The sequence below is a fragment of the Euprymna scolopes genome, chromosome 21 (assembly GCF_053919585.1).
Source record: "Euprymna scolopes isolate OS-2025 chromosome 21, ASM5391958v1, whole genome shotgun sequence".
Lineage (NCBI taxonomy): Eukaryota > Metazoa > Mollusca > Cephalopoda > Sepiida > Sepiolidae > Euprymna > Euprymna scolopes.
The window spans coordinates 10334327-10361126 of record NC_136502.1 but is presented as its reverse complement, the minus strand read 5'-3'; the positions used below and the strand labels follow the sequence as shown (position 1 = coordinate 10361126).

The window sequence follows — 26800 nt, the reverse complement described above, 5'->3', positions numbered from 1 at the left end:
TGTGTGTGTGTGTGTGTGTGTGCATATGCGCGCGCACACACGCACATCACATACCAGCTCCGACAACAACTGTTAACAAGACCTTCAGCAGGACATGTGATTTCATCTCGCTAGCATCAGCATCACTATTATCATCATCCTGTTGATCGTCGCCAGAATCATTATTATTTTTGGCGGACGTATACGACGCAGTTCCCCCCCTCCCCTACTGAATCTTTTTTTTTTTTTTTTTTCTTAATTCTTCGGAATTCTATCGATTGGATCGCCACATTTTCAGATTTTATAAAAGAAGAAAAAAAAAAAAAAATGATAAACAAAATACTTGTTCAATTTTTAAGACCAGAAGGGTTCCAGTTTCTTATTGTAAAAATGGTTCATGATTTTGATATTTTTGAGCCGGCTTTTAGCCCCCCCCCCATTTTCCTAAAATAATAATGTCCCATTTAAAAATGCCTTTTCGAACAGAGAAGAGAAGAGAAATTTTACTTACTTTAAATTTAAAACAAACAACATTCTCAAATTTAAACAACCATTTTTTTTTGTTTTTATTTATTTTCTCAAATGACCATTTTTTTTTTTTTTTTTTTTTGGCAATTCAATTTTCTTTTTTATTATTAAAAATATTTTCGAAGGTCGTGAATAAGTTCTCGGGTAAATTATCCACTCCATAAGGACCGTTTTGTGTTTGACTTACACAGCCAAACTGAGCACACATTACACAAAATATTGAACAAATCAATCTAAAAATAAATAAATAATTCGAAATATTGGTGCTTTTTAATCAATAATAATCCAAACAAATAATTTTAGAAGGAGGAGGTTGATCTGCTTTTTTTTAAAAATGTCTATGTTTTTTGTTTTTTTTAAAGAATAATAATTAAAAAAAACAACAACGAATATTTTGTTTATTGATACTAAATATTGAGGAACAGGTTTTCTGGGGAATTTATTTAATTTTGTTTAGAGTCGTTTAAGGTCTTTTGTTATTCATCGATCTATCTGATGATGATGATGATAATGATGATGATGATGATCATATGATCTTCGAACTCATTTTACCGCTCAATATTTTTGTTGTTAAATCTTTCAAATAGCCCTTTTGAATAATAACTAAACAAGATTGATCGGTAATTTTTCGACTTCAGGTGTTTTTCTAAGGGTGATAATGTTAGTATACCTACTACAGATTCTACGTCCATAATTATCGACTTGATCATTATTTGCGTTATTATTTTATTTGTGTTCAAATGTAGCCTAATTTCAACTTATAGCTCAATAATTTGAACCAAAGTAGTACTACTGTTTCCGGCTTTTTTTTTTTTTTTTAAAGCATTAATACATATTTTATGGTCTAAAATGGTTAGCTAACTGAATATTAATAATGCTTAATAGTTATACTTTTTCAGTTACGTAAACTGAGAGGAAAAAACAATCTTAGAGGGAGACTAGAGATGTGAATGCCGGCATGACCCAGGCAGACGTCGATTGATGGAGTGAGGGAAGTAGACCGTAAAAGAGGAGTAATTACATCAACTGGTGCATTGTGGGAAGAAAGGGTCAGGTTGGGTATATTATTTATTTGATTAACAGACCGTCGAATAAATTTCCATTTTTGCGCTTATAGGTGTGTGTATCGAGTATTATATCGATATCTAAGTCTGCAAGGACAAAAATGAACAGAGGACCAATAATAACGTATAAAATAAATTTCTAAAAAAAAAAAGTTAAATAACGAAACCGAAAATAGATGACAGTCATATATATATATATATATATATATATATATATATATATATATATATACAGAGAGAGAGAGAGAGAGAGAGAGAGAGAGAGAGAGAGAGAGAGAGAGCAACACCTATGCGTGTCTTTTGTATCCTTCCAGCCGCCCTCACTGACCAAAAACCAGGCGCGTTAAGCCATCTATATCCCCCACCCCCACATCCCCAAATTATCTTGGCCCTCCGCCACGCTACATCCTTCTCTCTCTCTCTCTTTCTCTCTCTCTCTCTCTCTCCCGCTCTCTTTCATCCTTCCCTTTTCTTCTTCTTCTTCTTCTTCTTCTTCTTCTTCTTCTTCTTCTTCTTCTTCTTCTTCTTCTTCTTCTTCTTATCTAACACTGTTGTCATACACAGCAAAATAATCATCAACAACAGCAGCAGCACCAGTGACAACAGTATCATCAGCATGATGATGATGATGATGATGATCATCATCATCATCAACAACAACAACAACAACAGCAGCAGCAACAGCAGCAGCAACAACAGCAGCAGCCACTCACTACATTGCATCTCTTTCAAACCACCGACTCCAGTGGATTTTAACAGCACAGGTGAGTTTTTCTGATTTTTATCTCTTTACACCCTCCCTCTGTCTTTCTTTCTCCTTCCCCCTCCTATAACTTTATACACCCCACCCGCTCCCCTCGTTAGGGAGAGGGGTAAGTATTTGTATATTTTATGATATCATCTTTCTGTTCTTGCTTTCCTGATATTTATTTTTTTAGATAATTCATTCAATAACCCCTCTCTCCTTTTTTTTTTTTTTTTTTTTGGTATTATCCCCTCTCCCCGAATTTTATGTTATTGTGACTAGACTTCTTCCTTGTATGAATATTATAATCGCTAATTATTATTATTATTATTATTATTATTATTATTATTATTATTATTATTATTATTATTATTATTATTATTATTATTATTATTATTATTATTATTATTATTATTAGCCTCATGTTGACATCTATATATTTCGTCTTCATCAGTCGTAATAATTTTTCCAGCTTCTTCATCATCCCACATTCATTTCTACTTTCTCACCGATTTAGTTCACCCTTTCTATAGCCAAACCAAACCAGATATATCTAAAATGTTTTTATCCAGAAATAAACATCTAATTCTACTTGCTGGCCATCATCGGATTTCACACCTGCTTCACACTATGCTTGTAGACAAAGATGAAGACAAACAGACAGGCAGGCAGACGGACACGCACGTGTGTACATGTGTGTGTTTGTGTGTGTGACTTCTTTTTTTTTTTTACTTCTGTATGTGTTTTGTTTTCCATATCTTAATAAAAAAGATGAATGAGATGTTTAGTTTTTTAGCTTCTTTATAACCTGCATCAAAATGTGTTTGTCATTCTAGCAGTTGTTATTATTTTAGAAAAGATAAAATAGGACCATCCTTTATTCACCTGTCCTCAACGTATCCCGTCCCCTCCTCCTTTCCTCCCCCCCCATCTCCTCTCTTATCTCCTCTCTAAAATAAAGAAATATTCTCCAATAATTGTTTTTTTTTTTGTTTACAAAATTCCAAACTAGGAGCACTATATATATATATATATATATATATATATATATATATATATATATATATATATATATATATATATATATATATTACTAATTGGGTGTCAATGTGATTTCGTGTTGTACCTACTTTTGATTACTATTTACCATTTTGTCCTATTCCTTCATTCTCATTAGATATCTAAATGTTATTAAGCCAGTTTTTTTTTTTCTATATTTGCATAATTCTGGCCATCTTCCTCTTCTGATGAAAAGCATTTAGCTTCGAAATACCATGGCCGAACGAGGTTTTTTTTCTGTATTTTCTCCTTAGCTATTCTTTATATTCTTGATGATATAACGCAGTTATATATAATTTTTATTCCTCATTTTTCATTTAACGCACACACGCACGCGCGCGCACACACATACACAGACAGACAGACAGACAGACAGACAGACACACACACACACACACACACACACATAATGGTTGTATAGTTTGGTTTCCTATACGTAGATCCACTGAAACCCCTATGTTTATTAGAATGCCCGATGGCGGACAGGACAAGTATATAGTATGTTTATTATACAGGGTGGGCCAAAATAAGGGTCCTATCTTTAAATATAATCATATATATATAGGACCCTTATTTTGGCCCACCCTGTACAAACATTATTGGCTATATATGTGCATACTGCATACATGTTTCAGTGGAACCTCAATTCAGAGAGATCATCTCATCAGACAAACAAAAGGAGAAAACATGTATGCACACAACCAATAATGTTAGTATAATAATCATACTATATATATATATATATATATATATATATATATATATATATATATATATATATATATATATATATATAATTTCAATTGATGCTAGGAACACTTCTGGTGGTTGATGATAAGAAAAAATGTAGGAAAGTGTTAAACTAAGCACATTTTATTTTCATTTATTATTCACATAGCTCTGTCCTATAGGATATCGAGCTCTATTTGTTCAAAACCTGCTGTTTTAATTCGGTTTTATTCTAATTTTGAGAGGTGTCTTGTCTATCTCTCTCTCTCTCCCTCTGTCTGTCTGTCTGTCTGTCTGTCTCTCTCTCTCTCTCTCTCCATATTCCATATATATATATATATATATATATATATATATATATATATATATATATATATATATATAATTACAGACCTTTATAAATAACGCCAGTTTCTTTTTTTGTTGCTTTTTTTGTTGTTGTTGTTGTTTGTTTTTTTTTTTTCTTCATCCTGATTCTTGTGTCTAATATGATATCCTAACAAGCCAGATATTATCAGATAAATCCTCTTTGCCAATCGAACAATCTTCTCTCTCTTCCATCTCCGGTGACCCTTAGAATTATTATTTGAGTTTATTATTCTATTTATTTTGTTATGTGTGTACAAACAACTCACTTTACTCATATGATCAGTGTAGGCAGGTACTCGCTCGCTCTCTGATATATTTAGACACATTCATCATACGTGTGTATGTGTGTGTTGGAAGACAGCCAGCGTTAGATGGTCAAATATCCTGGTTTTATGTGTGTGTGTGTGTGTGTGTGTGTGTGTCTGTGTGTGTGTGTGTGTGTGTGTGTGTGTAAAAGATAGCTAGTTATTTGTATAAATGTAATTTCCACGATCACATTTAAAAAGAAAAAAAAAACAAAAAACATACAATTTAATTATTATATCAACCAAATGAATGATTTTGCGCTACGAAACAGGTGCTGTCAAGAATTGTGAATGTCAACGTACTTAAAGGAATAAATTGTAAGATGGTTAACATCATGAAATTTGGAATATAGACTTTTGTCGTTTATTCATTATATGCTCTGTAAATACATTGAGCTTCATAAATTAAAGGATTGGTATGAATAAAAGGTGGAATATAATTGAAAAAAAAAACATTTCCACAGATGTGTGTGTGTGTGTGTGTGTGTGTGTGTGTGTGTGTGTGTGTGTGTGTGTGTGTGTGTGTGTGTGTGTGTGTGTGTAAAAATGATTAACATATTTTTACATTATTTGTGCATAGTACTAAGCTTAGTGACCTCTCTGTAATGCCAGTGAGGAATATTTTGGTTTCTAGGAATATAAATATAACGAATCGAACCATTCTTTTCAATGCGAGTATAAGATGTCCATCACTTTTGGTCGGTATTTGTCTCGTTGCTTTTCTTTTTTCAATTATTTTTAATTTTGCCCCCTTCCCCTCTTCCATGAATATATATATATATATATATATATATATATATATATATATATATATATATATATATATAAATTGATAAACGTGCTTCTTTTTTTTTTTTGATCTGAATTAGTTTAATTCCCTTTTTTATCGTTTTCTTGGCCTTCAGGACAAGATCAAAGTGTAGTATCTGTCTTCAGATGCTGCACTTCTATTTCTTGTTCTCTTTCGTTGGAGGAGAAATCCTTCATGACTGAGACAATTTTTATTTTTGTACCTTTTCTCCACGTTAAAAAACGACCCTGGTGTCTAACTCTGTCCCGTGGGGAGGCATAGTAAATAGGTACTCTTACAGGGAACATAATTAAGTAGCATCTATCTATTCGTGTTTCCACGGCAATAGCTTCCTCTTGTTCGGAACTATTCCTACCTAATATATATATATATATATATATATATATATATATATATATATATATATATATTTTTTTTTTTTTTTTTTTTTCACAACAACTTGGCCTGAAGAAACTTAGGCCAATGTAGCTGTGGATAAAGGATGCCATTTTTTCAGTCTGTGGTATGACTATCGAGGATTGGACCCCCTATCAATAGCAAATGCTTTAAGTTTATGCCAAATAGTGTCTCCTTCTTCTTCTTCTTTATCTTCTTCTTATTATTATTATTATTATTATTATTATTATTATTATTATTATTTACTCAGTAGGAGTAGTCACATCAACAAAGATTTCTCATTGAGAACAATTTGTGGTGTTCTCTGGAGTCTGAGTGACAACAAGTCTCCCCAGATTTCCAGTACTCTCAACCTCTCTTGGTAACCTTTGCAGGTGAATTTGCATTATCACTACAGCCGCTTACCATTGATTTCTTATTGGCGGAGACAATTGGTTTTCACTGGAACTTGGATAGTAATAAGCCTCCCGACGGTCCCAATCCTCTTTGCATTCATCCAGCAGAGGTCTGGTTAGTGCTTTCTCTCCTCGGTCTTTCCATCCCCCTTGATCCTTCTCGATTATTTAGTATGGCATCAGCTTATAATCACACACACACACACACACACACACACACACACACACACACACACACACACACACACACAAAGTTGGGGGGGGTAACTTACTGTTATACAATTCCAGTTTTCATGATTCCGTGTTCTTATTATTCTGCTATGCTAAATTAATCAATGCATGTTTCTCTAAGGTTTTTCCTTATATATTAAATAACACAAAATACATACCAAAATATCCTTAGTTTTGGTATATAGTTATGTTTGAAAAATAATCCAATTTATTTTAATTAGCTTCAAGTTGCAAATAACTGATCAAGTAAGCCATCTTTAAAGTTTCTGTCTATCACTCTCATCCCCACTAACTCTATGCTGTTTGACATATCCACTTTGTTCATACTTTATACAGTATCTATTACTCTCGTTTTAGTAGTTCTCTCTATTAACAGTCAAAGCTAATAGAACTATTATAGCTCTCAAGATTGGAATGTATATATATTTTACATGGAAGTCACCACTTACCAAGGCCCGGAAGCCACTCGGGGATAAGGGTTATTGCGTGTACAGTAATCAATGGGATAGTATCGTAGTAATCGTTAGTATTGGAGATTTGATGAAGTGTCTTACTTAAGGGGGTGGCTCATCAGGAATTTGTTTATGTTGAACTTGAAGACATCCAGTTTGTAGTCAGGTGGGAAACAGACAAACGGAAGAGAGTTCCACAGTCGTGCACTTCTAAGAAAGAAGCTTTGCTCATGGAATCTACGCTTTCATTTAGGCACGGATAAAGAGTGGGGAAAATTAATGACAGTGGTTTCAGCTATATATATATATATATATATATATATATATATATATATATATGCATATATATATATATAAGGAAATTTGTCTGCATGTTTGTGTGCGTGAGTTTGTTCCTTATGGAATCGAAAATGGCTGGATTGATTTTTATGAAATTTTACATGAAGGTACTTTATGTGCCTGGCAGTGTTCTTAGATGGGTTTTGTGTCGGAATGTTTCAGACAAGTATTGATAATCAAAATAATTTAATGAAAGAAGGAACAGGCAATTTTGACCAAAGTTAACACCTTACACAGCCTAACATTACAAGTGCATTTGAGAAGTTTTATTACCACACAAGCCGAAAGGCCCAACATATAAAATCAACAGTAGGTTCTTTGATATGACAAGGGTGCATTCGAAATGAATGCTTCTGTTTAGAGCAGAAATGAAGCATGATACTTGACTTTTTCATTTTAACCTTTAATGCAAGCCATTATATATAAAAATAATTTTATAAAATCAACGGTAGGTTCTCTACAGTGCAATGTTGACTACAATATATTGTGAAACTTCCTCCAGGTCCATCGCGACGGGTCCCCAATTAGGGCAGGCAATCTATCGATTTGATTGAAAAATGGGCATTTTCATCAATTTTGATGACAATAAAAATATGGGAGTGTGAAACATTCGTTGATCATCATTCAAACCCGGGCATCGTCGGGTCACCAGCTAGTATATATATATTATTTGATATAGACAAAATGGAAATACGAGTATTGTAGTGATCATATTTAAACAGTAGCATTTTAAAATTTGTTTACATGAGTGTTTTTTGTTGTTTTAATATGATCTGTAAAAGATTTTGTGTCAATCAGATTTTACTGTAAGAATAATTAATGGGTGGAAAAAACTGTCAGTATTAAAGATGAAATAAATAAGTGTGACACGGGATAACATGAAAAATAAATCATTAGGGTTTCCAATTGAATGACCTGAGAAGATTGAAATATGATTGCAATTTGTGCAGCTATTCAACATACTTCTTTATCATCATTACACACACATATCCACGCACACACAAATACACACACACACACATCCACACACACACACACACAAACACATACACGCCCATCTACACATACATCCACACACACACAAACACAAACAATAACATACATCTACACAAACACAAACACAAACACACACACACACACACACACACACACACACACAAACACATGCCCATCCACACACACACACACACACACACAAACGCGAACACAAACAATAATATACATCTATCCACACACAAACACACACATACACACACACACACCCATCTACACACACACACACACACACACACACACACACACACACACACACACACACACACAATCACACTTACCAGTTTATCATAATGTTTTTTTGCTTTTCTGATTTATGTACACTTTATCTCTCATAAATAATGCCAACTAACTTTATGCCAATACATATTTTGAATATTATATATTTACCAGCATTTCGGCCCGGCGTTGCCCGGGTGTATGGAGGTGTATGCTAAGCAAAAAAAAAAAAGGTCAATTTTTTAACTTTGACCCCTATTATGACCCCTTAACATTTATTGTTTTGGGCTCAAATATAGTTATTAAGTTGGATCCATGTCCAAGGAACCTATATCTAAAATTTCAAGTGTTTAGACTCAAAATTGTCGGAGGAGTTTGGTAGAGTTCTCAAAGGTCAAATCGTTGAATTTTGACCCCTTAACAGCGAAATTTTTGGCCGAAAACTGATCACATCGATTTTCCCAAATCTCAGTACCCTGTATATCAAATTTCGAGTCTGTAGACTAAAAATTGACAGAGGTATTGCATAGGAAAATGTACACAGACACACAAAGACAGACACACAGACATGTTCACTTTTATAGATATATAGATAAGTTCCGGTATTCTAAAATGATTGCATTTGTGTAGCCATGCACTAGAATAATAACAAACATTGTATAGGAATAAGTTTCTATTTACTAGCATTCCAACGAGGTTAGTTTTAATGTTGGCAAAAACCCAGATCTTCAAAAAGCTATCTTCTTTTTTTCTTTTTTTTTTTTTACATGGAAGTCACCACTTATCAAGGCCCAGAAGCCACTCAGGGATAAGGGTTATTATGTGTACAGAAATCAATAGGATAGTATCGTAGTAATCTTAAGTATTGGAGATTTGATAAAGTGTCTTAAGGGGGCGGTTCGTCAGGAATTTGTTTATGTTGGACGTGAAGACATCCAAGTTGTAGTCAGGTGGGAAACAGGCAGACGGAAGAGAGTTCCACTGACGCGCACTTCTAAGAAAGAAGCTTTGTTCATGGAATTTACGTTTTGGTTTTGGCACAGTTAAAGAGTGGAGAAAATTTTTGACAGTGGTTTCAGCTAGACGGGTATAAATTGCTGGACATTTTGTCAGTCTCAAAACCTGTAAAAAATAAAATAAATTGTTGTATATATTACAAGAGAAGTCATTTTGTTGTTTTTGGTCTCCCTGCCCTAAAGGAGGTTGGACCTGTAAATTCACCCTTATCTGTTCATATCGCCACACTTTTCTTAATAACTGCGCCTTGAAATTTTTTGAAATTTTGCACAAACATTAAACATGATATGAATAAAAAGAAAATAACAGAATAGATTTTCCGGGAAAACTCTGTTTGCCCTCCTAGGGATGCCTTTCGGGATAAAATGGCTAAAATTGACACTTTTGTGCTTATTAAAAAAAATATTGATGCCTTGGATTTTTATAAAAATTTTCTGAAAAGTTGTGACTGATTTCTATATAATTTTGTTTGTCTACACTTCGCAATAACTTTTGGGTGTGTGCCAGGGATTCTTTTAGGGCTAATAAAAACACCCCATTTTTGGGACTATTTTACCATATTTGTCGAAAATTTTCTGTATATGCCTATTTAGCAGTTTTGCATGGTGCTGAACTCAAATTTAAATATGTTATGCCTTGGGGACTTTTGGGGCTAAATTAGCATGGGGGGCAAATGATGGATTGAGTCATTAGCCTTTTTGCATAGTGCAGAACTCAAATTTACATATGTTAAGGCCTAAAACTGTGCCGTTTGTTCATTTTTACTAGGATAAACTGTTCTGTTTAGGGAATATATTTTTTAGCCATCAAATTTTATAATGGGTATATATATATATATATATATATATATATAATTTTATTCGATTTAGATGAACAAAATTACCATAAGTTGCTACAATAAAACTACTGTTTCAGTCTAAAAAGACATTGTCAGTTGACATATAAACCTCTGGTCTTACTCAAGGCCAGTCCTCTCTCTCTCTCTCTCTCTCTCTCTCTCTCTCTGACACACACACACAAACACACATATGAATAAAAGAAATTGGTCATATCTTATTTTTAATCATCTTTATTCATAAAAACTACATTGTTTTTGTTTTCAAATTTCTATTAAATATGCTATTAAAATTTCTAACAAAAATGCTCTTAAAATTTCTAATAAAATGCTATTAAAATTTCTAATAAAAATACTATTAAAATTTCCATTAAAAATGCTATAAGAGAATAATTTTAAAGATGCTATTAAAATTTCCATTAAAAATGCTATTACAATTTCTATTAAAAATGCTATCAGAAAATAATGTTTTTTAAGATGTGATTAGCTTCCTTTATTTTTCTATTTTAACAGGAGGGTGATTCCTCCTAAAGTATTTTTAAAAAAAGAAAGAACATTTGTTTTTAAGAAGGCATACATGTTGAAATTCTCAGCTCTTCAAATAAATGAATTTATTCATTAAAAAAATATTACATTGTTTTGGCCTTCAAATTTCTTTAAAAAGTAGCATGTACTTTGTTTCTAGAGCAATTACTCTTGACATATCAAAGGCTTTTGATAGGGTATGGCATAAAGGTCTACTTCACAAGATTTCCAGCTACAGAATAGCTGAAAATGTCCCCTCAGTAAATCTTTTCTCTCTGATAGGTTCATAAGAGTAGTGGTTAATAAGTAGAAATCAGATGCTTATTGTATCAACACTGACATCCCTCAGGGTTCCTGATCTTCCTCAATGATCTTCCAAAGCACATTCTTAGATCATTCGTAGATATTTCTGCAGATGACACTACCATTTATGGCAACACCTCAAAGGCTGGAAATGACTAAGGTCTCTCTGATTCTCTCTCTTCTGATTTTGAGTAAGTGGTATACTAATAGGGATAAAAGGTGGCTAGTTAACTTTAATGCATATAAGACCAAGCTTCTCTCTTTGCACCATCAACGCTCTAGCCCCCAATCTGATACCATTTAAAATGAATGGCTCTTGTCTTGGGGAAACACTTTGCTTTGACAAGCTTCTGGGTCTGACCTTGACTCCCGGTTTGAAATGGAACACATACATCAAATCCGTTGCCAAGGTCGCTGGAAAAATGGTTGGATCATTCTACTGCTCCAGTAGCTATCTCACTGCTGATGCAATCCTCTACCTATATAAAAGCCAAGTACGTCCTAGGATGGAATACTGTTTCTATATCTGGGCAGAAGTTGCTCAGAACATCCTATCCTGCCCTGGCAGAGTTCAAAACTTGCTTCGAAACCTGGTAGGTGATGCCCTTTTCTCTTCCCTAAAAGCTCTTTTTCACGGAAGAGACATTGCTAGCCTGTCTCTGCTCTACTGTTATTTTCATGGCAAGTACTCATCTGAGCTCTAATCTATGACCCCCCCCCCTTACCAGACTTTTATAAAAAAAAAAACACTTGTCTAATTACAACCACCATCATCAATTTCCCCATTCTCCATCCAATGTGGATTCCATGAACAAAGCTTCTTTCCTAGAACTGCCCACCTGTGAGATTGTGTTCTGCTGGTCTGTTTTCCAACTGACTACAGTATGACCGTTTTCAAGTCCATTGTAAACAAGTTCTTGCTGAATCATCCCCTTAAATAATCAAATTATACTAGATTCTCTTGTAAAAAATATTAAAAAAATTTAAATTAAGACAATCTGATTTTCAAAGATAGTCTTAAATAGCAATGCATCGGACAAATCACTATTTGATTCTGAGGAGTTATTTTATTTTATTTTTTTTTTTGTTTTTTCATCCATTACACTCTCTGAAGGCTATAATTCATTTTACCTCAGTTTTTATTTTTTTAGAAAATATTTATTCCAGTTAGATATACTGATCAAATGACAGTTTTCCTTTCTCACATAAAATGCTTATGGTTTAAACTTTAACTACTGAATTAAAATATATAATAAATTTACTTCTATACTTCCATAAGTTTGGGGTTATTTTGGGCATTGATATTCATATTAAACACCCTTTTTTCTGTTTATTTAAAAAGAAAATACAACTTTGTTATATATGGGTCGTGCAATTGCATTCACTAGCAAAAGATGTAGCTAATTCGCATATTCTTTTAAACATTCATTTTAATTAATTTCATATTAGTTTTTTTTTTCGGTTTTCTTATGGGATGATTATCTTTAGTTAACTATTACGTGTAAGCATATTCATGCAGATATTCTACATGATTTATACTTGCGTAATATTTGCGTAAAAAGGTTATAGTAAACACAAACCTCTTTCTATATGTATTTATGCATGCATGTATATATTTGTTTAAAAAGTTTGCCTACCAAACTCCTCTGTCAGTTTTTGATCTACAGACATGAAACTTTATATATAGGGTATTCGAACCCATACAAAACTTTATATTTGAGTTTTAGCCGGGGAAAATCAATACTAAAGTGTGAAAATTAAAAAAATGAAATTTGCTAGATGAAGGTCAAATGACGGCATTATGAATATGCATGTGTGACGTAATAGCCATTGGATCATGTTTTAATTTTTAGCCTTGCAGCAAGCATGTCTTCATAGGTCAGTCATTAATGTCAAAGGAAAAAGTCTGTCTGTGTGTGTATCTGTGTGTCTGTGTGTGTACATTTCCCTACACAATAACTCTGTCAATTTTAAGTCTACATACTCGAAATTTGATATACAGGGTACTGAGATTTGGGAAAATCGATGTGATCAGTTTTCGAACAGAAATTTGGTTGTTAATGGGTCAAAGTTCAACGATTTGACCTTTGAGAACTCTACCAAACTCCTCCGACAATTTTGAGTCTAAACACTTGAAATTTTAGATATAGGTTCTTTGGACATGGATCTAACTTAATAACTATATTTGAGCCCAAAACAATAAATGTTAAGGAGTCATAATAGGGGCCAAAGTTAAAAAAAATTGACCACTTTTTTTTTTTTTTTGCTCAACATACATCTCCAAATACCCGGGCAACGCTGAGCACCCATGCTAGTCTATCTATAAAAGTGAACGTCTGTCTGTGTGTTTGTGTACATTTCCATATGCAATAACTCTGTCAATTTTCAGTCTACAGACTCAGGGTACTGAGATTTGGGAAAATCTTTGTAATCCATTTTCGGCCAGAAATTTGGCTGCTAAGCAGTCAAAGTTCAATGATTTGACCTTTGAGAACTCTACCAAACTTCTCCACCAATTTGGGATCTAACACTTGAAATTTTAGATGTAGGTTCCTTGGACATGGATCTAACTTAATAACTTGATTTAAGCCCAAAACAATAAATGTTAAGGGGTCATAATAGGGGTAAAAGTTAAAAGAATTGACCGCTTTTTTTTTTCTTTTGCTCAACATACACCTCCAAACACCCGGGCAACACCGGGCTGAAATGCTAGTATAATAATAAATACAAAATCTGCATTAATGAAAATATCATATTTAAGCATATTTTACGACCAGGCAATGATGGGCAGTCTGCTAGTGTAATATAACTGAATAGCAAATCTATTAAATGAAATAAAGAAAATCTTTATTTCTTGCATACAGTTTTAAAGAGATAATTATCTCCATTACTCTTGAGTGATCAAATGTCATAGTCCAGTGTTTGAGTTGAAAAATCTTTAAAACTGACAAGCTACTACTTGGTTTGTTATATAATGAAATGCAATAATGGATTGAACTTTTTTTTTAGGATTGTAAAATGGTGTAAATGTTTGTTTCATCTAGTTGAATATATACACTATTGGAATTTTAGTCAAAGAGCAACATTATTTCCCTTCAAATAAGAAAATAAAACCAAATCAATGAATAAATTGTAGAATTGATCACATGGTCAATTTCAATATCACCACCAAAAATGCCAACAATTTTTTTCTTTTTCTAAAATCAGAATAGAATTATGCAAACTAGTCAAGGATAGGTTGCCATTGGGGCTCATCCATAAGAAATATGTAACTGCAACACTGCTTATTTATTTTCAACAATGTATAATTACTAGCAAGGCTACCTGGCATTGCATGATGCAAAAGTATAACCTATTTCTATTTAAAATTTATTTCTTTATTCGTTTCTCTTTCTCTCTTTCCACTTCTGCTCTGCAATCGCCTGTATTTTTTCTGTCAAGTCCATTCTTCTCTGGACACACACGCACACATTCATATAATGGGTTTGGCATTTTCTTGTCAGATTATCATATAATAGCACTGAAAAACTGACCCCTCCCCCTTGACCAAACTTGGCCCAGTTGACTTCCAGTTATAAAATTATTTTTTTCTAAATTTTAGATATTATTCCTCTAAGGAAATGCTGGTCTCGACTATATTAACTTTGTGGGTCTTTGTTTTTTACTTTTTTACTTTTATCTGGAAACAAAAACACAAATACACACAGAAAACTTCCCTTTATATAATAGAAGATTATTTATTTATTTATTTACTAGCTGGCCACCCTGCTTTGCCTGTTTATCAAATATGCATAAATATTATATTTTTTATTAATGCAGATTTCTTATCTTATTATAAACAGGAATGCCGTGGGTATTAAACGTAATATTAAACTCCTTAAAAAAAATGAAGTAAAAAAAAAAAACGGATATAAACTGAGACATGTGCATGCGAGTATTATGTTTTTCTAAACAGTTCACTTCTTGTAAGTAAAAAAAAATACTCAAACTGAGATCAAAACCAAAACCTAAAGAGTGAGTCAAGTACGATAACCATTAGACCAGCTTCACACAATTTATAAACAGTCTTTTCTAAACGTACCTATTCTTAACATAAAGAAACTGTCAACCCCTAACAATTTCAATTTTGACCCCTTAGCGACTGTTTTTGCCGGATGAAAATAGATTAAAAAGTTTTCCACATGTCTGAATTCTCTATATACAAAATTTCAAGTCTGTAGATAAAAAATTTGTTGAGTATATAGGTTGAGAAGTTTCCTCACACACACTTTTCTAAATATATAGACTAGAAAAAAATCTGTCCTGCTGGGTCAGCCATAGAGTTCAGATTAGATTACTTGAATAAGGAAAGAGTGACTTTTCAAACCCAATCAAATTTTAAAAAATAAAAAGACAAAATTAGGTTCTTTCTATTCACTATTTCTGCCATATTTCTTTTGACCAAGGTTAAATAGATTTACTACAGCTATTCCCTATTGCTAATAATGGACAATCTCTTTATTATTTCTTTTCTTTATTACCTTCTACTGTTAATAAAGAGAGAGAGAGAGAGAGAGAGAGAGGTGAGATAGATACCGTATGAAATAAGAATGAGGTGAGAGGGTGAAAGTGATTCAGGGAAGCTTAGTAAGACATGGGTCACTTGTTGACTTATATGCTAATTGCAGCTATTTAGAACAATTAAAATGAAGTTTTTTATAAACATAACTCAATCTCCAAACAGAGGAACATTTCAGAATGCATTTTGTATGATTAAACTACAAGGTGCCTTCAATAAGTTTCCAGACTTTTTTGTATGGGCACTTTTTTTGATAGTACACACATGGAACTCTAGACTCCTTGAGAATAAATCTCCTCCGACTGCAATACACTTGTACTGTTCCAACAATTCTGGAAGACTCCATGGAGGTCCTCTTGTGTAAGTGTATCAATGACCTTTGTTACAGCCGCTTTCATCTTTTCAGTCGTCTCATAACCACAGCCTTTAAGGTTTTCCTTGAGCTTAAGGAATAACCAAAAGTCACAGGGAGCAAAATCTGGCCTATAGGGAGGGCGAGGAACTGTCTTGATGTCCGTCTTGGTCAAATAATTTGATCTTCTCTGAACACCCTTGGGACAAACTTTGTGCAAATCCTTCGCATCTTCAGTTCCTCATGAATAACTGTGTGTACAGTTGACACTGACATTAAATTGTGCACTTATTGTCTCTATAGACACACAACAGTCCTTATCCATGAAATTCTTGATTTGGCCAATCATCTCTGGTATTCTAACGTCCTTATTCCTCCCATACCTCTCATCATCCCTTACAGGCTCCCTGCCTTCCTTGAATCTCTTATGCCACTCAAAAACTGATGTTTGATTCATGTAAGATGGTCCAAAAGCAGTTTGAAGCATTCCATATGTTTCTGTGGCATTTTTTCCAAGTTTAAAACAGAATTTTATTGCATATCGTTCTTCTAAAATGTCCTCACGTTCAGATTGCATTTTTGAAATTCACCAGCTGTGACAATCAGGTTTTAATAGGGTGTATTCCAATTCCTGCTGTAGCTGTTCATTTGAACCTAAAACCATAAAAATTGGTCAGTCATCTCATAAGATGTATAGCAATAAGATATTAAATTTTCAAGAGTCTACGACAAACAGAAGAAACAAGAGATAATTTTAAGTGCCTGTATAAAAAAAACTTGAAACTTATTGAAGGCACCTTGTATGTAAGGAAAGGAGCTTAGGGAAACTATCGTTTATTAACTCAGCTTTAGTTTAATTTATATATAATTGTACAATACATAGCAGGATAGACTAGATCCTCACGTAAAATGAAGCCTTGTAATAACACTACATACTCTGTCGATGCCACTCCAAAATGTGTTTTTTCAAGGCACTAGAAATCTGAATATCAAACTGTTGCTCATCAACTAAAAGAGAACGTCAAGGAGACATGCTGTTCCTCAGCCAACAAAATTAAATGTAGCTATTCACATCTTGCATTAACGTTGTTTCTTTCATTTTCTTTTGTTTTGTTGTGTTCAAACTGAATTTCTTCTTGTCAATTTACCTTAAAATATTTAACCTGACTTTGGAATATTGAGAACCATCGGTCCAGATGACCTGGCAATTAACTTTCTCCAAACCTTCTGATGTTTTTGCCTTTCTGTGCGTGCTTCTCAATGCCAGCCCTGATCAATCTTGGATGGTGTCCTTCCACCTTTTTTGTCTGCTCCTCCTTCTCCCCTCCATTAATAATTCATGCAATGAACTGCTTTTTGAGCAGGATCAGTATGTAGATAAGTGCAATAGATCAATTACGATTCTCAAACTCAAAATCGCTGATTCCATAGGATGTGATGGTATCTAGTTGACCAATCCCCCCTCTATCTTTCAAACTGAAGGATCCGTGCATGACAAGTGAACACTCAAGTGGTATGACATCTGCGGATCATTTATTAACTATCGTGTCCTGTCCAGTGCACATGCTGGCTCTGAGGAATCTATCTGGAAAGTTCACACCGATACTATGGCTAATAAGCACTAGCATCTATAATGTCGACCAGACAATGATGCCAATTCAGCATAAACATGGCATTTATGCGAGGCCCTTTTATATTTAGTGGGTTGTTAAAAATTAAATATAAATTTGTGAAAATCATTTTTTTTAAAAAGGTTCATGGGAGCCTGAGTTGTTATGAAGAATAATTACTGGAATAAGGTACAATGGTGTAGCTAAATATATTTTTTATCAAGAAAAAATATGGTCCCTTTAAACAAAGATACATACACACATAAAAAATATATATATATATAAATATATATATATAAATGACAAATGTCTATATTCTAAATTTCAAGATGTTGTCCATCTTACTGTTTATTTAAAATATATGTGTGTGTGTGTGTATTATTTTATTCAATTTAGATTAACAAAATTACCATTGGTCGCAACAAAAATCTACTGTTTCAGTCTAAAAAGATTTCATCAGGTTACAAAAACAACATCTGGTCTTGGTCGAGGCATGTCCTTAAAATTGAATAAAATATCATCTTGCTCTTTTTATTGAGCACTATCAACAACCTCGTGAAATTCAGTGAGTTTTAGTTTTGGATATTTTAACCTTGAACAAAATATATATATATATATATATATATATATATGTATATAGTATAATCACATTGATACACTGGTTCTCATTAGATCACCAAAGTTAAGCAATGATGAACTTGACCAGTACCAGTAGGGTGACCATTTGAGAATACTAAGCGCTATATATATTAGGCAAAAAGATGAAAATTTACAGACTAGTATCTTGGGGGTGCATTTAAAATCATTAGGAGAGATGCATCCTCAGTCTTGACTAAGACATGCATCTAAGAAAATGAAAACAGGAATCAAAGTCAGTGAAAGCCGATTGGAAGATCATGTTGGTGAGGGTTCTAATCAAAATATGAATCTAGAATCAGAAAAATTGGAACTTTTAGGGAGTATCGGAAAAATTTGTACCTATTTTCCAATGGCAAAAACGATTATTTTAATAGTATTTTTTTTTTTGATTTTGTTTGAAATAATATTTATTCCACTGCTGGTACTAGTTGTAAAATAATATGTATTTATTAATTTTAAATGACCAGTAAAACTAAAATCTACAAATCACCACCTTCACAAGTTTCAGGTTTGAGAAAAATTTAATATGAGCGTTTTATGGTAATTTGGAAAAAAACCCCCAAAAAACTCTATAGTTAAATATTTTGTGATTTATAAAGAATCAGAATCGGTAATTTTATCGAAATCAAGAAAAATATTGGAATGGTCCCATCACTAATATATATATATATATATATATATATATATATATATATATAGGGTGACCAAAAAAAAAACAAGAGCTAAATGGAGGCCATCTAGAACATATGCTGTAGAACGGAGAAAAAAGGCCAAAGACCCTAGTGTTTTGATGTGATGTTTTGAAGATAAAAAACTATAAACTAGTTATGACCAAAGTTTCATTTCATTCAGACGAAACACTAAGAAATTGGGCCTAATTAGAGTTGGGGCCTGTTTTTTTTGGTCACTCTGTATATGTACACAATGAGTTTTCTTTTTCTATATGTGCTGTTATATAAAGTAGATGCGTATCTATATTTATCTAAAATCAGCTGATAGTGTGTTTATTTCCCCCTACACCAGCATTGATGGAAAACTGGAGCATCCTCATTGCAGTTGGCATCATGTGACTCCCCCCCCTTGTCTAACCCATTACCCCTTTTGTTCTTTCCATTCCAACATTTATATCGGCTGTGTTATGGCAATGACCAGTCAATAACCTGATGCTAAACACTGAAGCATCTCCCTTTTTCATACACCATCAGTTCATAAACACTTTAACCTTGCAGATCAAGTACATCACTCCTCTCCTCCTCTGGTGGTAATACTCCATCCTCATCAACACTAACATAATATTCATACAATAAAAACCATATATATATAATTTTAATGTATGAATATTGTGTGTGTGTGTGTGTGTGTGTGTGTGTTTATACACACACACGAAGTTGAGTTTTTTGTTGCACTGACATTTATATTAAAAGCCTACTCTTTCTATTAAAAAAATAGTAAAACGTAAAACTTCTTAATATACTCTGTCATGTAGCTTTACTTGAAAAAGCTTAACTAATTTACATATTATTTGGAAAAACTAACTTTTATTAATCAATTATTTATTTTTATGTTTTATTGGATGATTTGTGCATAATTACATCATATTCAGGATGGGAAAGTTCTAAAACACACACACACACACACATACATATATATAAGTGACCTTTTCTGTGTGTATGTGGAACAGTGTCAATTTTTGATCTACAGACTTGAAACTTAATAGATATGAAATTTGGACCTGTGGAACAAATTCGATTTGTTATTTTTTGTATTATTTGGACTATTATTCTTATCTTGGTTGTTTTTTCCACAACGTTTCGGCTGATGTAACCTCCGACTGTCTTCAGGTTTATTCACACCGGATTTTATTGGTGAATCGTGAAAAATGTTGTTTTGTTTTTTGCTTTCCAATGAACGTAGCCCTTGGAAATTCAAAACGCAAATAGCACCAAGTCTATTTCTTTTTTTTTTTTTTTAATAAATCCGAGTCCATTCCGTTTTTTTTTATATGCTGAATGTACATTTTTGAGATGAGGATTTATAATTATTTTTTGTATTATTTGAATTATTATTCTCTAGCCAAAAAATCCCATAACATGACATTACTTCCTTTATTTTTTAACTGCCCCCCCTCCTGTTTAACCGACTGATATAATTGGAAGAAACTAAAATGTTGGAAATCTCTGAATTAGTATCTTATGCATATTGTTTAAATTTCATTAAACATTAATTTGAAGTTTTTATGTGGTTCTCTCCACCATCTATTAGGTTGACGTGAAAGTTTTTGCGGAATTTTAAATTTTGATATCAAATGATGTATTTTCAAATAAGTTTTTGTTATAATACCTTCACATATTATTTTAAAGAGCGTGTCTCACTCTATCTAATCTTTTACATTACAATAGTTTTAAAGCAATTATGTCTTCTTTTCAGAACATTGAATACAAGATGGAAAAAGGCAAATTCGCACAATTTTCTTATTTCAATTCAAGCTAGGCTGAATAGCTGCTGAAACAGTTCGTGATATCAATAAAGCATTTGGCCCAGGAACAACTACTGAATGCACAGCACAACGGTGGTTTAAGAAATTCCATGGTGGCGACAAGAGTCTTCAAGATGAGCATAGTGGTCGGCCATCAGATGTTGACAACGATCAATTAAGAGCCTTAATTGAAGCCAATCCATGCACAGCTGTTCGAGAACTTGCTTCTAAATTAGACATAACATATACAACCGTTTCCACCCACTTAAGAGAGATTAGAAAAACAAAACAACTTGAACAAATTGAACGACAATTAAAGTGTCAGCTTCAAGGGAAGCTTTTACATAACAAGAACGACCCGTTTCTCAACCGGGTTTTGAATTGCGACGAAAAGTGGGTTCTTTACGATAACCAGCAACACTGAGCTCAGTGGTTAGACACTGACGAAGCTCCACCACACTTCACAAAGCCAGAGTTGCACCAAAAGAAAGTCATGCTGATTGTTTGGTTGCCTGCAACTGATCTCATCCATTACAGTTTTTTTTAATGCAGGCGAAACTATTATGGTGAATAAGTACTGTCAACAAATGAATGAAATGCATCAGAAACTTTGACAATAACACCCAGCATTAGTCATTAGAAAGGCCCAATTCTTCTCCACAACAATGCCTGGCTGCACGTTGCTAAATTGACCCTGCAGAAGTTGATCGAATTGGGCTACGAAACTTTGCCTCATTTGATATACTCTCCAGACCTCTCATCTACCGATTACTACTTTTTCAAGCATCTTGACAACTTTCTGCATAAGAAATGCTTCAAAAACATAAGCAATATCAAAAACACCTTCAGCAACTTCATTGCCATCAAAATGGAAGATTTTCACGTTACTGGCATAAATAAACTTGTTTTGCGTTGACAAAAGTGTGTTGATTCTGATGGTGCTTATTTCGATCAATAAATTTTTGTTTGAGCTGCTATATGTTCTATATATTATTCCTTGATTGGAATTCGTTTTTTGAGATGAGCATTATATATATTCATTTATTTTTATTTCGGACTATTAAATAAAAATAAATTAATATATATAATGCTCATCTCAAAAAACGAATTCCAATTAAGGAATAATATATATATACCAATTGATACAGACCCGACTATGGAAGATCAGATAATAAATAAATGTGGATTTATAAGATCAAAGAATCCAACCTTGATCGCCCTTCGGGGCCTGTGGCACAGTTGATAGAGACATTGAATCTCTACAGTTCCAGATGAACATTGTCTGAAGATAGCGGTTTCAATCCCACCCAAAGCGTGCCAGAGGGTTACTTGGCCAAAATGTGGTGAGACGACAACAACTACGGATGGCAGTGATGGCTGAGAATGCAGTTAGGAGATTCGAAGTTCCTATCCGTCGCGGTTACCGCCTGACGAAGACCAGAGGAATAGTTGGCCGAAACGTTGTGAATAAATAAACCAATAAAAGATGAAAAACAACAACTAATAAAGATGAGAATAATAGTCCGAAATAAAAATAAATCGATACTGATATATGTTCATCTGAATTTAAACGCTAAAACCCACAAGAAGTTTCTTGTCAATCTGATATCCAGCATATTGAAGATAACATAGAGATTCGTCTTTGTCTTCCTGAGCAGTGTTTAAATGTTTATGATAAAAATTTCAGAAAAAAGGAATATATTCAAAGTTTTAAAGAAGCTTTAACTCCTGCAGCTCTGATTGTCTAGGAGGTCACTTAGAAATTAGATATCATTTCTATTATTTTTCTCATAAAAATGTATACAATGTACATTACATAAAAATGGGATTTATTTAAAGTTTTAAATGGATTATACCCCATAGTCCCTTAGATTCGGAAAACACTTCTATCATCTTTCCCAGTAAAATACACTTTTAGATTTCATGTAGATTCTCTAATCTTTCTTTTTATAGAACACACAAACATTGAGTTTTATATAAATAGGAGAGATATATATTGTGAATGTGTGTAGACATATATATATATATATACAAGGGCCCAACAATATTTTTCGGACACTTTAGTATTCAACTTTCCGAGTATCATAGAGTGGCGAAATTTCGATAGAATAGCATAAACACAAAAAGACAATAAAATGGAATAAAAAATAATAAAAATGGAAGAAAATCGATTAGGTAAAGAAAAATATTTAATTTTCATTATTTTTTACAAAACACACGCAACATCATTTTTCGGACATCATTGAAAAACTGTTAATAGTCTGTAATATCACCTTTCTTCTAAGTAACTTTTATCAATCTCTCTTCATAATGATCAAACATATGCACAATAACATCTCTACGTGTTGATTTTTGGCATCTAGCATTCATTCCCATAGTTGAGCCTCTTTCGTTATTTCAGGTCCATCATAGACAAGTTGCGTAAGCATTTCCCAAACATTTTCCATTAAATTTAGATCTGGGCTTTTTACAGGCCATTCCAAAGTACTCATATTCACGTTAGCTATTCATTCTTTCATGAGTTTTGACACATGGATGTTGTAATTGTCTTGCTGTAGAACAAAATCATTCCCCATCTCTCTTCTTATCTTTGGTAGGGATTTCTCATCCAGCAACTGTTTGTAGGTTTCGCTGTTCTGTTGTCCTTTCAGCCACTCCAACCATATATTTCCATTAGCAAAGACCATACCCCAAACCATAACCCCTCCTTCTCCCATCTGTCGTTTGTTCAGTACAACAAGCTCACCCCTTCTCGACCAAGTACAACATCCGTCGGGCCTATCAAACTTGAAACGCTTCTCATCAGTAAATATAACCTTCTTAAAGTCAACATGCTTTGTTAACCACCTTTTAGCACTCTCCAGTTTTGCTCACTTGTGCTTTTTTGTTGGTGTAATTTTTTCTTAACCTTTGCATACTTCAAACCAATCCTATGCAGTATTCTTTATACTGTTCGGACGTTTACATCCAATTCACATTTCTCCTTCACTTTTCTTGTGTAACTTTTTTCCAGATGTAAAAAGCCGTGTCACAGTCCTCTTCATTCTCCCTTCAGTCCTCTTGCCAATTGATCTTTTCGGTCCTCTCTTCTTTTTCCGCTCGGAGTTTGTCTTCAGCATGTCTTCGACCATTGATTTTGACAGCTTCAAATCCATGAAGATCCTTTTGATGCTGAGACCATTTTCCCGCTTCTTCGGTGCCAAACAAACGACTTCTTTTGAATGCATTTTACCTCATTAAACTTAATTGTTTTGCCAGTAGAATAGAACAGATAAGTGATACTAATGATGACAGCTAAGTGTACAAGCAGAAAATTTGCATACAGAAACATATACATGAACATAGCTCTTAATAAAAACCAATGGTATCTACTGAATTGTCATATGGCAGTATTGAACATATCCAAAGATTATGGAAAACGATAAGGTAGAAGGTATTAATGAAAACAATTTTCGAAGACAATTAGCAAAAATTAAGTTTTACTAAATTAGTCAAAGATTTTCAGTTTTCAGAAAATATTTACCTCCCTTTTGTTTCTGTCTGCCTGCTTCCCTCCTGACTACAACCTGGATGTCTTCAAGTCCAACGTAAACAAATTCCTGATGAACCGCCCCCCTTAAGTAGACACTTTATAAAATCTCCACACTAACGTACTGTACTTACAATAACCCTCATCCCTGAGTGGCTTCCAGGCCTTGATAAGTGATGACCACCTTGTAAAAAAAAAAAAAATATTGTGTGTAGTCATTCATAGGCTGCTGTTCCACCATCTACGAATCAAAACTAGGGTACATATATAATGTATAAAATTAGATTAGTTGGATTCTCCAACTTAGACTTATATAGCAATGTATTTGAGAAATCGATATTTAATTCTGACAAACCAATTTTTATTTGTTATTGTTGTACTCTGCTCTGATCTAAAACAGCTTATTTTGCTTTAGTTTCTTTCACAAATAGGTTTTCCTGCTCGTAAGAGTGATAAAATAGAGACATTTTTTACTTATGCTCTAAAGACTAAAAAGCAATTTATGTCATTAATAAAAAAAGAGATACCATTATTGCTTTGTGAATAAACACTTATTTTATTATTGTACGGGTAGGTAAAATATATTTTTAAAAATTTATAACAACTATTTGAACTTTTGTTTTAAGCTAATGCTGTAAGTGGTTGTGATTGCAAATAACTGTGTGCTGGAGAAGTACTTTCTTTTTTTCTAGTCTTTAATAGTCACAGGTTTTAATACATATAAATCCTGTCTACTTGCAGATGAATATTTAAGAATGGTATAGAATTGTTACATTCAGTTTCAAATGTAAATTTTACTGCGGATTCAACTTTATGGGGTGGGTGAGCTAGGTTTTCTATTTTTGCTTGTTTGAAAACAAAATAAGTGTACCAATTAAAGAAAATTATTATGGGTAGACTGATATTTTTCCTGGAATAATTAGTGTTTAATTTTAGAAAAGTTGAAGGAAGCATCACTTTTGCAGATATCAATGGTGGTCTTACTAAGAAAGGAGGAAGAAACTTTTTTTAAGGTGATTTTTGCAAAAATGTTCAGATGTTTTTTTTCTTAACTTGTTTGTTGGTATAATAGTAATGAAATAGTGATATAAGAAACATTTAAAAAAAAAAATTCACAACAACTATTTGAAGTGTTGTTTTAATCTAATGCTGTAAGCTACCTTTTAAAAACTTGTTTGTTCATATATTGGTAGTTGTTGTTGAGTATTCATAGTATGGTTTTGTATATTCATATTTTTATTTTTATTCATTATTGTACCAAAATTTGAAAAATGAAATATTAAATTGTCAGCGAAACCAATGGTATCTACTGAATTGTCATGTGGCAGTATTGAACATATCCAAAGATTACAGAAAACGATGAGGTAGAAGGTATTAATGAAAACAATTTTCGAAGACAATTAGCAAAAATTAAGTTTTACTAAATTAGTCAAAGATTTTCAGTTTTCAGAAAATATTTACCTCCCTTTTGTTACAGTTAGAATTCTCTGGTTTCTTTTTTGCAAAACTCAATTTTTCATTGTTTTTGAAAACTATTTTCATTAATAATTAATTTTCTACTTTATCGTTTTTTTTTTTGTAATTTTTTGATATTTTCATTACTGCGACATGACAGTTCCGTAGATATCATTGGTTTTACTTAAAATTCAATATTTGAGTCTTTGAATTTCACTACAATAACAAAAAAGAACTGCTATTTTTTCATTAATAGAGGTTTATGGAGTTTTTCTTTTTAAATGTGCTAGGCTTATCATACCTAGTAAAGGATCTAGTAGCTTTGCAATAACCATGACGATGTTATAAGAGGAGCTGTCAATACTTAGTGGAGGAGTCTTCGGTTCACATGTTTGGGGAGGTCATAAAATATTGTGATAGTGAAGTGGTGTGTGATGTCCAGTGTTTTGAAGAGTTTATTAAAAGCTTCAGTTTTATTGATATTTTTTTTTTATGTCTGTTTGTTTGTAGTGTGGTCATTAAGAATGTTCGTAATTTTTGTATGGTATGCTTGTGTAGGATGGATACATCTCCGGTTACATTAGCTGATTATGATAATATTTGGGTTGGTAGCCTCATCATTTATTGCAAGCATAAAACATTTGAGTAGGGTGTGTTCTTGTTGTATATATAGATGATGCAACAATCATTATTTATATGGCAAATGCTTGTCTGAGCTCCAATCTATGGTCTGCTTTTGCCAAACTTTCACAAAGAAAACACTCATCTAGCTACAACCACTATCAATGATTCACCCTACTTTCTATTAGTGCCTAAATTTAAATGTG

At 33.0% G+C, this 26800-nt stretch overlaps 1 protein-coding gene and 1 pseudogene across 2 annotated transcripts in view; both read left to right on the top strand.

Annotated features, from left to right (window-relative positions):
* LOC145241994 (protocadherin gamma-A4-like) overlaps window positions 1-26800 on the top strand; it is a 290561-nt gene that overhangs the window by 105329 nt on the left and 158432 nt on the right. For both annotated transcript variants that reach the window (XM_080104876.1, XM_080104875.1), the window contains exon 3: window positions 2136-2335. The gene's annotated coding sequence lies outside the window, so the exon portion shown is untranslated. The remainder of the gene's footprint in view (window positions 1-2135; window positions 2336-26800) is intronic.
* On the top strand, window positions 18507-18623 carry LOC145243137 (5S ribosomal RNA; annotated as a pseudogene).